The sequence below is a fragment of the Triticum aestivum genome, chromosome 4B (assembly GCF_018294505.1).
Source record: "Triticum aestivum cultivar Chinese Spring chromosome 4B, IWGSC CS RefSeq v2.1, whole genome shotgun sequence".
In the NCBI taxonomy this organism is placed as follows: domain Eukaryota; kingdom Viridiplantae; phylum Streptophyta; class Magnoliopsida; order Poales; family Poaceae; genus Triticum; species Triticum aestivum.
The window spans coordinates 87,539,111-87,554,176 of NC_057804.1; positions in this window are offsets into that span (position 1 = coordinate 87,539,111).

Consider the following 15,066-nt stretch of genomic DNA (forward strand, 5'->3'; position numbering starts at 1 on the left):
ACACAATTAAGAAATACAGTGCAGCAAAGTATCCACGTCACAGATTTTTATTCAAGTTAGATATTTGCATGTTAATCAGTAGAGCTCAAAGAATGCCTCATGTGGTATACACACACATTTATAAATAAACTAGGTTGTCCGTCCGTCCATGGTGGGCGCCTCCTCGCCTTTGTGGCCACAGGAATATTAAATCTATGTTTTCTAGATAGTTTTGCTACTGCAATATTATAGTCTGCTAGCATTCTATTAAGAAAAATAAAGTAAAATCTAAATCTAAGTTTCCTAGATAGTTTTGCTACTGCAGTGTGTGAAGGAAACTTAATGATTACCCAAAGTTCGGCAAAGACCCGCTCGACTTTGTTGTGAAACTCGATGTTGTTGGCTACACCAAGATCCTCATAGGCTTTGTAGTGGTCCCAGGTACATGTTGGCTCCGGAACTTTGCCCTCCCCAGGCAAAGTAACCATGCCAGGGTAATGCTCCTTAATGAGGCTCCCAAGGACGCCGTTCACGTGTCGGTACTTTCCCGTGCTAGCTCCAGCTTTCTTCCAACCGCTACATAATGAGAAGCCAAAGTTATTAGCAATTGTTGCATACATTGAAGGTAGAAAATGGGAAGCCAAAGTTAGTAACATTTCTCCACATGGAGCAATACATGGCCTATGCTCCACAGGAAGCCCTTGTTCCGGGAGCCTTGAGGAACCACGTAGGTACACGGACCGACCCTCCTCAACTTGGATGAAACCAGCATGCTCCTCGTTAGAGGTTGAGGCCTCCTTGTCAGAGGTTGGGGCCTCCTCGTCAGAGGCCTCCGACGACAACCGCTCTTCCTCCACCCTCTTAGACACGGGGGAGTGATACACCGACTCGTCCTCCACCCTCTCAGACACGGGGGGGGGGGTGAGACACCGGCTCATCCTCCACCCTGTAACGCCCCGAATACAACTTTCTATATCGGTAACTCCAACTCTTGCCTTTTCCGGAGATGCGATATGATATTTCCTTCGTGGTTGGGTTTTGTCTTTTGTTTTGCGTTTTGTTCATGTCATGCATTTCATCATCGCATCATTCGCATTGCATCTGCATGTTTTCATAAAACTTGCTTCCGTTCGTAGTTGCCGCTTCGCCCTCGCCTCTGTTGACGTTTCTCAGACCAACCGTTCTTTTGTTGTCCGACCGTTTGGCCCTTTCTGCACAGTGCACTGACCCCCTCGCGCGCGTCCGAGACTTCCCCGAACCCGACCCGAGCAGTCGTCACCGTTGGATCCAGATCATCCCCAAACATCTATAAAACATCTCCGGTTTCTTATTTGGGCCACCTAACCTATTTTTCTCGACCGCCCGATTTCGATCGAACGGATCGCGTTAACCCTGCCTTAATCCCCTACCTATATAAATAGTCCAACCCGAGACCAATCCCTAAAATCTAGCCCCCTTGTCCCATCCATCCTCCTGCCCGCCGCCACTCTCTACCAAACCCTCCCTCGTTTTCTTCACCCGACCAACCAGCCGCAGCCTCCACCTTCCCCTCCTTGATTTTGCCACCGATCCTATCAGCCGCTCCTCCATCGATTCCCTCCACTACCACCGAAACCTGCAGCCTCCTCCTCCACCTTGGGATTATCTCCCGGCCAACCCGAGCCAACCCACAGCACCACCTACCTCCCTCGATCTGTGCGCCTGCCCAACCGGCGCTACAGCTCTCAACCTGCTCGATCCAAGGAGAGGAGATCCTCCTCACTCTCCCGTAGCGCCCGTCTCCTCCCGGTCCAGGGAAGGGGAGCTTCTTCTCGAGCCCCTCCCGTATGCTTCCTCTGCATCGGCCTCGAGCGGGAGGCTCCTGCGCACCACCTCAACCTACCGAGCTCACGCATGTGCCCCGCCGCTCGTCGTTCGAACCATCAGCAAGCGCCGACGTGCCCTCCTCCCCAACCGCCTGCGAGCGCCATCACGCCCAGGTCGCGGTGCCCCTGCCCTCCATCACTCCCTTCTGCTCCCTCCTCTCACATCTCTCTCTCTCTGAACCAGGACGCCGCCGCCATGGCTGCCCCTGAGCTCCGCCACTGCCGTCCCATGCGCGCCGCCATCCAGATCCGCCGGTTCCCTGCTGAGGCGCACCGGATCTGGCCGTTCTGGCCGCTTCCCGCCGACCCCGTTGCTAGGAGCCCGCCACAAGTCCGTCGGCGTCGTACTGCTTCAGGGAGACGAGGACGAACGCAAGCCCCTGCCTCCTCGCCCGCTTCGTCCACTTGCGCGCATTGACCAGCGCCAGCGCGTGGGCCGCGCCAGGCCCAGCCCCCCCCCCCTTCCGGCCTCCAGCCCAGCTAGCTGCTACCCGCGAGCCCACCTCCACCGATCTGGGCCATGGCCCATGGTGAGCCACCGCTGCGCCCCCCCCCCCCCCCCCCCCCCCCCGTCCACTATCAGGGCAGCCAGATTCGGCCCAAAGTAGTTTTTTTTTCGTTCTGCGATTTGCTAATTATCCAGTGTTTTACCTGTTTACAGAAAAGTCCCTAAACTTCATGCATTTATATCTCACAAACCGTGCATCGGATTAAAATGTTTTAAATATGAAAAATGCTTAGAATTTTATCTAGTTTCACAATATCCCACTTTCATCCATGTTTAAAATGTTTAAAATGTTGTTTGCATATCATTTGCATGTATGCCATGTTAAAATGATTTATTTCATAACTAAATAACCGTAGCTCCAATTTTAATAAACTTTATATGTAAATGGGGTGGAAAAATGCCTAGTTTAACATCGTCCACTTTATTTTCCTGTTTAATAAACTTAAAATATGTTCTAGGGCAGAACAGTACCAAATCTAAAATATGCACATGAGGATTTTCCGGAATTGTTGTTTGTTGCTTTCGGCCTCATTTAAACTTGCCTAAATAGCTAGTTTACTTATGTTTCACCTCTTGCCATGTTTAACAACATTTAATGTTGTTGGGTACCAAAACGAGAGCGAACTAAACAACTTGGATGTGGTGTTCCGTCAATATGCAACTTGTGGCATATTGAGCTCCACTTAACATGTAATGTTGTTTGTTGCACTTTGCCATGCCATGCCTCTTTAAACCGGACATGCATCATACTTGATTGTGCATCATGACATGATTATGCTTGTGCATTTACCATGTTGTTTGTTTCTTTCTGGTGTTGCTTCTTAGTTCCGATAATGTTGCGATTGTGAGGATTCGTTCGACTGCTCCCGTTCGTCTTCTTCATGGACTCGTTCTTCTTCCTTGCGGGATTTCAGGCAAGATGACCGCTACCCTGGATCTCACTACTATCATTGCTATGCTAGTTGCTTCGTTCTATCGCTATGCTACGCTACCTATCACCTGTTTATCAAGCCATCCCAAATTGCCATGAACCTCTAACCTTTGACACCTTTCCTATGCAAATCGTTGTTTGGCTATGTTACCGCTTTGCTCAGCCCTCTTATAGCGTTGCTAGTTGCAGGTGAAGTTGAAGATTGCTCCATGGTGGACAGGTTTATGTTGGGATATCACAATATCTCTTATATTATTATTAATGCATCTATATATTTGGTAAAGGGTGGAAGACTCGGCCTTGTGCCTGGTGTTTTGTTCCACTCTTGCCGCCCTAGTTTCCGTCATACCGGTGTTATGTTCCTGGATTTTGCGTTCCTTATGCGGTCGGGTGATTTATGGGACCCCCTCGATAGTTCTCTTTGAATAAAACTCCTCCAGCAAGGCCCAACCTTGGTTTTACCATTTGCCTCACCACCACCTACATTTCCCTTGGGAGTAATTAACCCAAGGGTCATCTTTATTAAACCTTAACTTTTCTCTGAACCAAGAAATGAAACCATAATTGTCGTCTCCTTCACCAGCAAGAAGCTCATACTCTTCAAGTGAATCACGTTTGACCCCTCCATTCGAGAATTGGGCAATGAATTCACTGCCCAATGAGAAATGAGCGGAGTTAAGAGAGAAACATGTGAGTAAATGTTACATAATGTACCAACACTTACTCAATGTACGGCCGCACTTCTTGAAGGTTGGTGAGGATGTACAAGGTAAGCGATTTCCACTCTTTCGGATCCAAATGCTTCGAACCAGAAGCACCCACAGGTCCGAGTTGCCCTTTGAAGAGGCTGAGCTTGGATTCATGTTTAGGGTCGCTAGTATTGTATCGAGACTTTGCATTATGCAAGCTTGGAATATTGGCCGCATAGCGTGATGTCGTGAAGTTTGTAATCTCCTCTGCCAAGAATGCCTCGGCTATGGAGGCTTCAATTCTACATTTATTTCTACATTTACCTCGAAGAGTCTTCTGCATTCTCTCAAGTCCATAGCACCAACGATTCTACACAGGGCCACCCATTATTGCCTCGGAAGGGAGGTGTAAAATCATATGTTCCATCGGATTAAAGAATCTTGGTGGAAAGATCTTCTCTAGCTTGCAGAGCAACTCGGGGGGCCGTTCTTCCATCTCATCTATCACAGTAGGAGATACTTCTTTAGCACAAAGAACACGGAAGAAATAGCTAAGCTCTGCCAATACTTCCCAATCATCCTCAGGGATATAGCCTCGAATCATCACCGGCGTTAACCGCTCAAGCCATATGTGCCAATCATGACTCTTCATCCTGTTGAGCTTGAATTTATCAAGATTCACTTCCCTCATAAGGTTCGCTGCATACCCATCAGGGAACAACAAAGTTTTGAACCACATGAGTATCTCCTTCTTTTGTTCCCTAGTAAGAACAAACCTCGCCTTTGGCATCCTCCAGTTTTTCTTGCCCTCGGGTTGTCGCAAGTTTTGTTCGGGTCTATGACATAGCTTCATTACATCAAGTCTAGCCTTAGTATTATCCTTCGTCTTCTCAGAAATGTTGAACAATGTGCCAAAAATGGCCTCGGCGATATTCTTTTCAGTGTGCATTACATCAATATTATGTGGGAGCTCGAGATGGTGGAAGTAGGGGAGATCCCATAAGCATGGCTTATGAGTCCACGCGTGTTCTTTGTTATATCCCAATAAATACCCTGGACGTTTGGGATCAGGCTGGAGAGCATCTAGTTGATCACGAATTTGTTCACCCGTCATCTCAGGTAGTGCTGAGTGTTCAACAACTTCACCTTTCATGATGTTCTTCTTGTCTTTTCTGAATGGATGGTCAAGACGCTAATGTTGTCTGTGAAAATCGAAGCAAGAATACTTGCGACCATGCTGCAACCAACGACACTTCATGCTTGCCTTGCACCTTGGGCATGGGAACCTCCCATGCACAGACCACCCCATGAAAAGTGAATACGCCGGTAAATCATGAAATGAGTACTGGTACCAAACATGCATTGTGAAGTTCTTTTTGCTAGCAGCGTCGTATGTCCGTATCCCGTTTACCCAAGCTTCTTTCAACTCATCTACCAGTGGTTGCATGTACACACTTATATTCTTCCCTGGATACTTGGGTCTTGTAATTATCAATGACAGGAACATGTGCTTGCGTTGCATTATGGCGTCGGGGGGGGGGGAGGTTGAGGGGAACAACAAACACGGGCCAACAACTATATGTCTTTGACACCATACCAAACGGATTGAACCCATTGAGTCCGATGGCAACTCGTGCATTCTTTGCCTCTTTTGCTTTCTCATGATGTATGCGACCGAAACACTTCCAAGCTTGGGCACAAGACGGATGTATCAGCGTCGGTCTCCCATGATCATCTTTGCCGTGTCTTATCCCATATTTGTGCCATGTGATCTGTTTGGCTGTATCTTCGTTCAAGTAAAGGCGTTGAATTCTTGGCAAGATTGGAAAATATCGAAGAACATTTGCGGGGACTTTGCTCTGCTTCTTCGTACCATCACTGAGGTCTCTCCCGACATACCTAGAGGCTTTGCACTTGGCGCAATACTTGTCATCGGCATACTCTTTCGTAAATAAGACACATCCGTTTGGACAAGCATGTATCTGCTCATAGGGCATCTTAAGTGCACGAAGGATTTTCTTCACTTCATACCAACTTGTAGCTAGTTTGTGACCTTCGGGGAGAGAGCGACCCCAAGATGTCACCATCGAATTAAAGCAATCTCTGCTCATGTTGAACTGGGTCTTTATAGACATTGCTTATGCAATGGCATCCAGCTGACATTGGTTTGTGTGGTCGTGAAGAGGTTGTTGTGAGGAATTCAGCATTTCTAAGAAGGCCCTCGCAGACTCCTCTGGTTCTTCCTCTGATCCCTCTTCACGTGCATTGTTGAAGTCAGCTACGATGTCAACTATCCCGGTACCGTTGTTGTCGGTTCGCCGACGCACCACCTTCTCTCTGCTACGTTCAGGCTCGCCATGAAGGGTCCACTGGGTATACCCACACTTAAACCCATGCTTCTGCAGGTGCACACACATCGTCTTCTTCGACTGTTCTGTGCCGTTGCGACACTTCAAGCAGGGGCACCAACTTTTTCTTTGGCCTCTAGCAAATGCTGCCTCCACAAATTCGTTGGTCTTCGTCACCCATTCAGTGGTCATGCCAGCCTGACTAGGGTGTCCGGTGTACATCCACTCACGATCATCCATACTGGTACTTGCACTAACAGTAGGGGCACCAAATTCATATTCATCAAGATATGTATAATGTAATTAAGACTAGATACACACCTAATTACCATTGTCATATTATTTATGCCATGATTTTAATTTTTTACCATACAAAAGGGAAATGCGCATCCATGGATTGAATCCTATCTCTAATAGGTAAAGATGGGTCCTAATCCCACCCGAGTACGTGTAGATTGGGTTCGTTTCCCGTGCTCTACTCCGGTCCTCGGCAAAATTTCGGCAGCACCTCCCCGCTGTTCTCCAGATACACGTCTCGACAACAAGCCGAGAGAATGTGCACCCGGAGAACAACAAGGTGGCGCTGACGAAATTTTGCCAAGGACCGAAGTAGAGCACGGGAAACGAAACCCAATCTACACGTACTCGGGCTGTCCATGGATAACGTGGACAATTCGAAAGGACGACGATTATAAATATGCAAAGACATGCATATTTATAGATGCCACCCTTTCGAACGGGAGACGCCTAGGTTACGAGACTTGACATGAAAATAAAATCTAGGGGCATCGGCACGACGAACGGAACGAAGCAAATAGGGGAGGGGGAGGAGATGACAGTCAGGCTCACCCCGAGACCATAGAGGCGGTAGTTGAACACTGATGGCAATGGCAACGGGATGGACAATGCTCCTCGAGGTGAAGAGAAAATCCCTGCACATGAAAAGCACCGGCACAACCAACATAAGCACTCGTGAAACAATCTGATAAAAACATTATCAACATCATCTCACAATTGACAACTATATATATATATGTGTAGCAAGACTAAACTCTCTGGCTTGTCTTCTCCAATCTAAGCATGTTGCAAAAAACTAAGCATTTAATTTCCTACGAGCATTAATCAAAAGTTGAATTTTTGCCTTGCAGAACAACCTTATACTAAAAAATTTAGGCAGAACAACCTTATACATACATCCATCTATGCATCCATCCTTACATACATCTACAAATCCATCCACATATACTGCAATCCATACATCTATCCATCTAAAAGAATACAAACAGAGATGGGGAGCGGTGCTCACTGTGGGGTGGGGCAGAGGGGGGCTTGGGGCAGAGGGGGAGGTGGTGCCCCGCTTCAGTGGTGACCAGTGGCGGTGGATGTACATGAGGGAACCGGCGGCGGTGCTGCCCATGGCAGCCGTGCCGCTAGGGCAGGGGAGGACGGCCCGGTGGCGGTTGCGCCATTGGAGGAGGACGGGTGGGGGGCGCAGTGGACAACGGTCCCGACGGTGTCGCGGTGGAGGCGAGGACCAGCTGCGGCGGCACGGTGGAGGTGGAGACGGGCGGCGGCGGCACGGTGGAGCCAGGGACGGGCGGTGGCGGCGGCGCGGTGGAGCCAGGGACGAGCGGGGATAACCTAGCGCGCGCGGTAGAGATAGAGGAATCGGGGATGATGCGGTCGGTTGGGTTTTTTCTTCTTAATTTTCATTAATTTGCCGTTAGTGGGACCAAAAGGAGACGGCAAAGAAAGGCTCGGTGCCAGGTTTTTTTTCTATTAGTTCGTCGTCAGTAGGACAGAAGGCAGACGGCAAAGCAACTGACTTTGCCGTCGGTGGATAACAAACACAGACGGCAAAACTGGGGCACCGTTACCTACCGTCAAACTAGACATGTGTCCATCCTTTGCCGTCACTCAGTGAAACAACAGACGGCGAAGAGCCAGTTTGCCGTCTTGGTTTCTTTGCCGTCATCCTTTCGCTAGGTTTTCCGTCAGCCAGCGCGCCCACAGACGGCAAAGCGCAGATTTGCCGTTGGTCATACTTTGTCGTAAGCTCCTGACGGCAAAACTTTCTTTGCCATCTACCCCGACGAAATGCTGATGGCAAAGCCGCTCACTGATGGCAAACTAGCAGTTTCCTGTAGTGACTTGACCGCTAGACTGCGGATGATAAGGAGATGCGATTCTATGATTGACATCATACTTAGCAAGCATCTTACGGAAAGCACCATGAATAAAATGTGAACCACCATTAGTCATAAGATATCTAGGGACTCCAAATCTCGGAAAAATAACTTCTTTAAGCATTTTAATAGAAGTGTTATGATCAGTACTACTAGTTGGAATAGCTTCTACCCACTTAGTAACGTAATCAACATCAACTAAAATATGTGTATACCCATTAGAGGCAGGAAAAGGTCCCATATAATCAAAGCCCCAAACATCAAACGGTTCAATAACAAGAGAGTAATTCACAGGCATTTCTTGACGTCTACTAATGTTACCTACTCTTTGGCATTGATCACAAGATAAGACAAACTTACGAGCATCTTTGAAAAGAGTAGGCCAATAAAAACCAGACTGTAGAACCTTGTGTGCAGTTCTATCTCCAGCGTGGTATCCTCCATAGGATTCAGAGTGACACTTATGTAGGATCTGTTCCTGTTCATGCTCAGGCACACAACGTCTATTAACACCATCTACTCCTTTATAAAGGAGTGGGTCATCCCAGAAGTAATGTCTTAAATCATAAAAGAAATTTTTATTTTGCTGGTATGTGAAACTAGGCGGTATAAATTTAGCAACAATGTAATTAGCATAATCAGCATACCAAGGAGCAGTATGGGAAGTATTGACGATCGCTAATTGTTCATCAGGAAAGCTATCATTAATAGGCAATGGGTCATCAAGAACATTCTCTAACCTAGACAAGTTATCTGCAACAGGGTTCTCAGCTCCCTTTCTATCCATAATATGCAAATCAAATTCTTGGAGCAAGAGAACCCATCTAATGAGTCTAGGCTTAGCATCTTTCTTTTCCATAAGATATTTAATAGCAGCATGATCAGTGTGAATACTAACTTTGGAATAAATAATATAAGGTCTAAACTTATCACATGCAAACACAACTGCTAAGAATTCTTTTTCAGTAGTAGCATAATTTCTCTGGGCAGTATCAAGAGTCTTACTAGCATACTGGATAACATTCAATTTCTTATCGACTCTTTGCCATAGAACAGCACCTACATCATAATCACTAGCATCGCACATAATTTCAAAAGGTAAATTCCAATCAGGTGGTTGGATAATAGGTGCAGTGATCAAAGCTTTCTTAAGTATTTCAAATGCTTCTACGCAATCATCATCAAAGACAAAAGGAATATCTTTGTGCAATAAATTAGTCAGAGGCCTAGAGATTTTAGAAAAGTCCTTAATGAACCTCCTATAAAAACCGGCATGACCAAGAAAACTTATTATACCTTTTATGTCCTTAGGACATGGCATCTTTTCAATAGCATCAACTTTGGCTTTATCAACTTCAATACCTCTCTCGGAGATCTTGACAGAGTAAATGACCACGGGTAGCCTAGCCGGCTCCCCCTGGTTCTTGAAAAAATAACAATGTTGATCGAACCGTCAAGCCTCCAAGACGCAGGGCCGCCTTCCCCTGGCCGGCTACCCCTTTGGCCGGCTACCGGGGCGGCTCGGCCGAGAAGCCCTCCCAATGAAACCCGGCCGCCGCTTGGCCGACTCCATAAAGCCGGCCACCACATGGCCGACTCCATAAAGCCGGCCATCACATGGCCGACTCCAGGAAGGCGGCCCCCAATAGACGGCCCAGATCAAGCACTCGGAGTTTGTTCCAGCGTAATGACGACGAGACAGGGCGTGGCAATAGTGAGATACGCCGCCCCCGAATCCCGGGGCTCGCATGGCTACAGTACGTCGTACGGGGTGGCCATGACCCGACCGGCGTGGCACTGTTGCCATGCTGACCATGACATCACCCACGGTGAACTAACGATACGGCCCGCAGGCGGCGGGCCCCTTCGGCCAGAGGGACATCCGAAGGCGGCCGCGCGCCCCCTAGTCGGCCAGGGGTGAAGCCGGCTCTCCCCAGCCGGCTTGACCCCTCACTCCAAGACTAGGTAAGGCTACAGTGAGCGCCCCGCAAGGCAGCGGCACTGTAGCCACGCTTACCTCGACCAAGCCCTCGTCATCAAAGGTGAGGCGACGGTAACCAGCCCCCGACAAGACCCCCAAGCGGTGGGGCCTACTTGTCTACCAAGAAGCCGGCAGCCGGCGGGACCCACCAGTCGGCGGGCCCCAGCCGTCAGCGGAGAAGCCGACCAGCATAGACACTGACGGCCGAGCCCAGCCCAGCCGGATTACCATTGTACCCCCGGGGGGTAGGCCTATATAAACCCCCCGGGGCACCCATGCAAAGGGTTGGACTTGGATAGATTTAGACACAACCGAGAGAGGAAAGGAGAGCTAGCCTTGCCTCTTCTTCCTCCTCTCACCAAAACAGCTCAAGGAGCCTCTTGTAGCTACTTGTTGATATAGTGATCATGCGGAGACCCCGCAGAGCAGGACTAGGGGTGTTATCTCCACGGAGAGCCCCGAACCTGGGTAAGATTCGCCGGCATGCATGTCTTCGCCTTATCCCGTTTCCAGGCACCGGCGACGTCTTATTGGCTCCCACAATGATAAGCCACCTATTGGCATATATCGCACCAACCACCCAACATTTGGCGCCCACCGTGGGGCCAGGTGCACCGTCGTCCGGTGGCCTGCTCTGGATGGGAACCCTCTTCCTCCCCCGCGAGCGTAGCCAGCACGGCACGCCCGATGGCGCTTGCCCCGACGCGCTGCAAGGTGTCGATAGCGCCTGCGCAGCGAGCTGCCTCGCCGATCTCCTTGGCGAGGCTCGCATCTCCGACGAGCCCGCATCTGATGCGGGCACATGCTGCCCCAAGAGCCGCCTCGTCAGCCTCCTCGGCCAACTCCACGTCTCCAACGAGTCTGCTGTGGATTTGGAGTCGGTCAGTTCCACCGACCCGATGCTTGTCGACTCCGACATTGCATCACTCGACGCTTTCCCCACCAACGTGGTGGTCTCCGACAATCCTCTCCTGTGAGCCGACAGTGGTGGCAGCACCGTTACCGAGGTGCTGGTCATCAGCCACGGAGTTGCCTCCGGCGAGAACACCCATGACTCCCTACAAGCGGCGTTGCAGGACTTGTCCGTCCCCATCTCGGCCGACACCGACGCCGAGACGCTGGAGGCACGCTGCCTTGCCCTCGTCGCGGAGGGCCAGAAGATAGCCACTATGATACGCCTCATGGAGGCCCACCAGCGCAAAGTCGACCACGCCGCCTTCGGCACGCCGCCTCCAGAAGGGCCAAGCCGAGTCGGCGTCGTCAAGAAACGCGGTGCGGCCATCGCCGATATGCTGGGGCAGAACGCCCAGTCTACGCCACGCCTCTCGAGAACCTATGCATCGCCCAGTCGGTCGTAGACGAGCTGAACGGAGTAGGGGCCGACGAGCTCCCCTACATGACCAGGCGAATCCAGCAGCTGATCGACGCGGCCGCAAAGCGGCACGAAGCCGGCGTCCACGCCGAAAGCCCTCCCCCGCGCCGAGAGCACGGCGCGACGTTGCGTATGCCGTCTGTGGGCGGAGCCCGCACAAGGCAGGAAAAGGAGCCGACTGCCAGTCGCAGCCGGACTCGAGTTACTATCGAGCGTGACGCAGAAGGCCGCCCTCGAGCCGTGGAGCGACGAGGCGATCCGCCTCCTCCTCCGCCTCGAGGGGAGAGATATCCCACCCCGCCGCCTGTCAGGCATCCGACTCTCAGCTGCCGACTTGGTCGTCGCGAAGGAGTCGGCGAGAACGATGCCCGCCATTGGATCGACCGCCTTGCGCGATCCCTGGCCCTGGAAGAAGAAGACGATGTCGGCCCGCCTTGTTTCGGCCCCCGCATCCGCGACTAGCCCTTTCCCAAAGGGTTCTCGCTCCCAAGAGACACGCCCAAGTACAACGGCTCCGTGAAGCCAGAGGACTGGTTGATCAACTACTCCACCGCGGTTCACATAGCCAACGACAACCGGCGTGTTGCCGTAAAATATGTCGCCCTGATGCTCCAGGGCACGACGCGCACCTGGCTCAATAGCCTCAAGCCCTACAGCGTCAACAGTTGGCTCGACTTCACGGAAGCCTTCATCCGCAACTTCACCAGCACCTACAAACGGGCCCCCAAGCCCCGACAGCTCTCCTTGTGCGTACAAGGACCCAACGAGTCGACAAACGATTACCTTACGCGTTGGGCCGAGCTCCGCAACTCCTGCGAAGGGGTGCACGAGGTTCAGGCCATAGAGTACTTCACCGCCGGGTACCGCAAGGGCACTCTCCTCAAGCACCGACTCCTCTGTGACGAGCCGACTACCCTCGACAAGCTGCTGATCATCACGGACAAATATGCCACGGGCGTCTCCTCCATGAAGACCGAGCTTCGAGTCGACGCTTCCGGGAAGGTGCTTGTGCCTGCTCCCAAGACGCCGGCTGGAGAGTCCACTCGACGCCCATACCAACACGACAACAAGTGCAAGGCTCCGATTCCGGCTTCCGCCAGTCAGCAGGTAGCCACAGTCAAAGACAAACAACCTGAGGGGCGGCCCGCGCCCAAGAAGCAGAAGGGCGGCAGGCCAGCTTGGCAGCCGGCCTTCTCCTATGAACAAGCACTCGATGCCCCCTGCAAGTTTCACAACGGCGCGAAGGCCTCCAACCACACCACTCGGAAGTGCCATTGGCTCACACGAATCTCCAAAGGCGAGGGACTGGTGCCGCCTCCGCCTGCTGGTCAGCCGCCGCCGGCACCTCAACAGCCGGCCGCCCGGCCAGTGGTCGGAGCCGTCCACGACGAGTTCCCTGACGAGCATGCCGCCTACATCATCTTTACAAGCCAACCAGAAGATCGGCGGAGTCGGCGTCGGCAATACCAAGAAGTCAATGCGGTCGCATCTGATAACCCCGAGTTCATGCACTGGTTGGAGAAACCTATTAGTTGGAGCCGGGCCGATCACCCAGAGGTGATGCCATCGCCCGGCTCTTATGCATTGGTTTTGGATGCCACCTTTGCGACAGACCGGCGGGCTGCACGGTTCTCCCGCGTGCTGATAGATGGCGGAAGCAGCATCTACATACTGTACCGTGATACCATGGAGATGCTAAACGTCAAGGCAAAGCAGCTCATGCCGAGTCGGACTGTGTTTCATGGCATTGTACCCGGCCTGTCCTGTGCTCCAATCGGCAAGATCAAGATAGACGTCCTCATCGGAGACAAAGATCATTTCCGCCGAGAAGCAGTATGGTTTGAGGTAGTGGATCTACAGAGCCCTTACCATGCGCTGCTTGGCCGACCCGCCTTGGCCAAGTTCATGGTTGTACCCCACTATGCTTACCTCAAGATGAAGATGCCGAGTTCCATGGGCGTCATCACCATATCCAGAGACTACAAGAAATCCGCCGAGTGTGCGGCTGCCAGCAGCCGGGTGGCCGAGTCCCTCATGATTGCTGAAGAGAAGAAGATGCTGGACCGAGTCGTGGCCATGGCCAGCAAACAGCCGGCCCTGTCTCCCGATTCAAAGGAATGTGAGGCTCAATGCTCTTTCCAGCCAGCCAAAGAAACCAAGAAGATACCTCTGGACCCGGAGCACCCGGAGAGGCATACGGTCATAGGAACCGGCCTTGACAGCAAATAGGAAAGCGAGCTCATCGATTTCCTCCGTGAGAATCGGGACATATTTGCATGGTCTCCCAAAGACATGCCGGGTGTCCCGACGGATTTCACCGAGCACAAGCTACACGTCCAGAAGGACGCCAAGCCGGTCAAATAGCCTTTGTGCCGCCTGTCGGAGGAAAAGAGAAGAGTAGTCGGAGAAGAAATAGCCCGGCTTCTGGCAGCCGACTTCATCATGGAGGTTTTCTTCCCCGAGTGGCTTGCCAACCCGGTCCTGGTACTGAAGAAGAACAAGCAATGGCGCATGTGTATTGACTACACCAGCCTCAACAAAGCCTGCCCCAAGGATCCTTTTGCCCTGCCAAGGATCGATCTAGTAGTAGACTCCACAGCCGGATGCGAGCTGTTGAGTTTTTTGGACGCTTACTCAGGCTACCACCAGATAAAATTGGACCCAGCTGGCCGCCTGAAGACCGCCTTCATCACACCATTCGGAGCCTTCTTCTACCTGACTATGATATTAGGCTTGAGAAACGCTGGTGCCACTTTTTAGGTTGCATGCAAAAATGCCTCCTCAAGAAACTCGGTAGAAATGCCCACGTCTATGTAGACGATATTGTGGTGAAGACGGAGAAGAGCGGCACCTTGCTGGAACACCTTAAAGAGACATTCGAGAACTTGCGCCGGTTCCAGATCAAGCTCAATCCGGAGAAATGCGTGTTCAGAGTGCCAGCCGGCTAGCTCCTAGGTTTCCTGGTCTCCGAACACGGCATCGAATGCAACCTGGTGAAGATCAAGGCTATAGAGAGGATGGAGATTCCTACCAATCTAAGAGATGTCCAGAAATTTACCGGATGCTTGGCCTCCCTCAACCGCTTCATCAGCCGGCTCGGGGAGAAGGCCCTCCCTCTCTACCGACTCATGAAGAAGTCCACTCACTTCGAGTGGAACGACCAAGCAGATCAAGCCTTCCATGAGTTAAAGAAGACACTATCCAGGC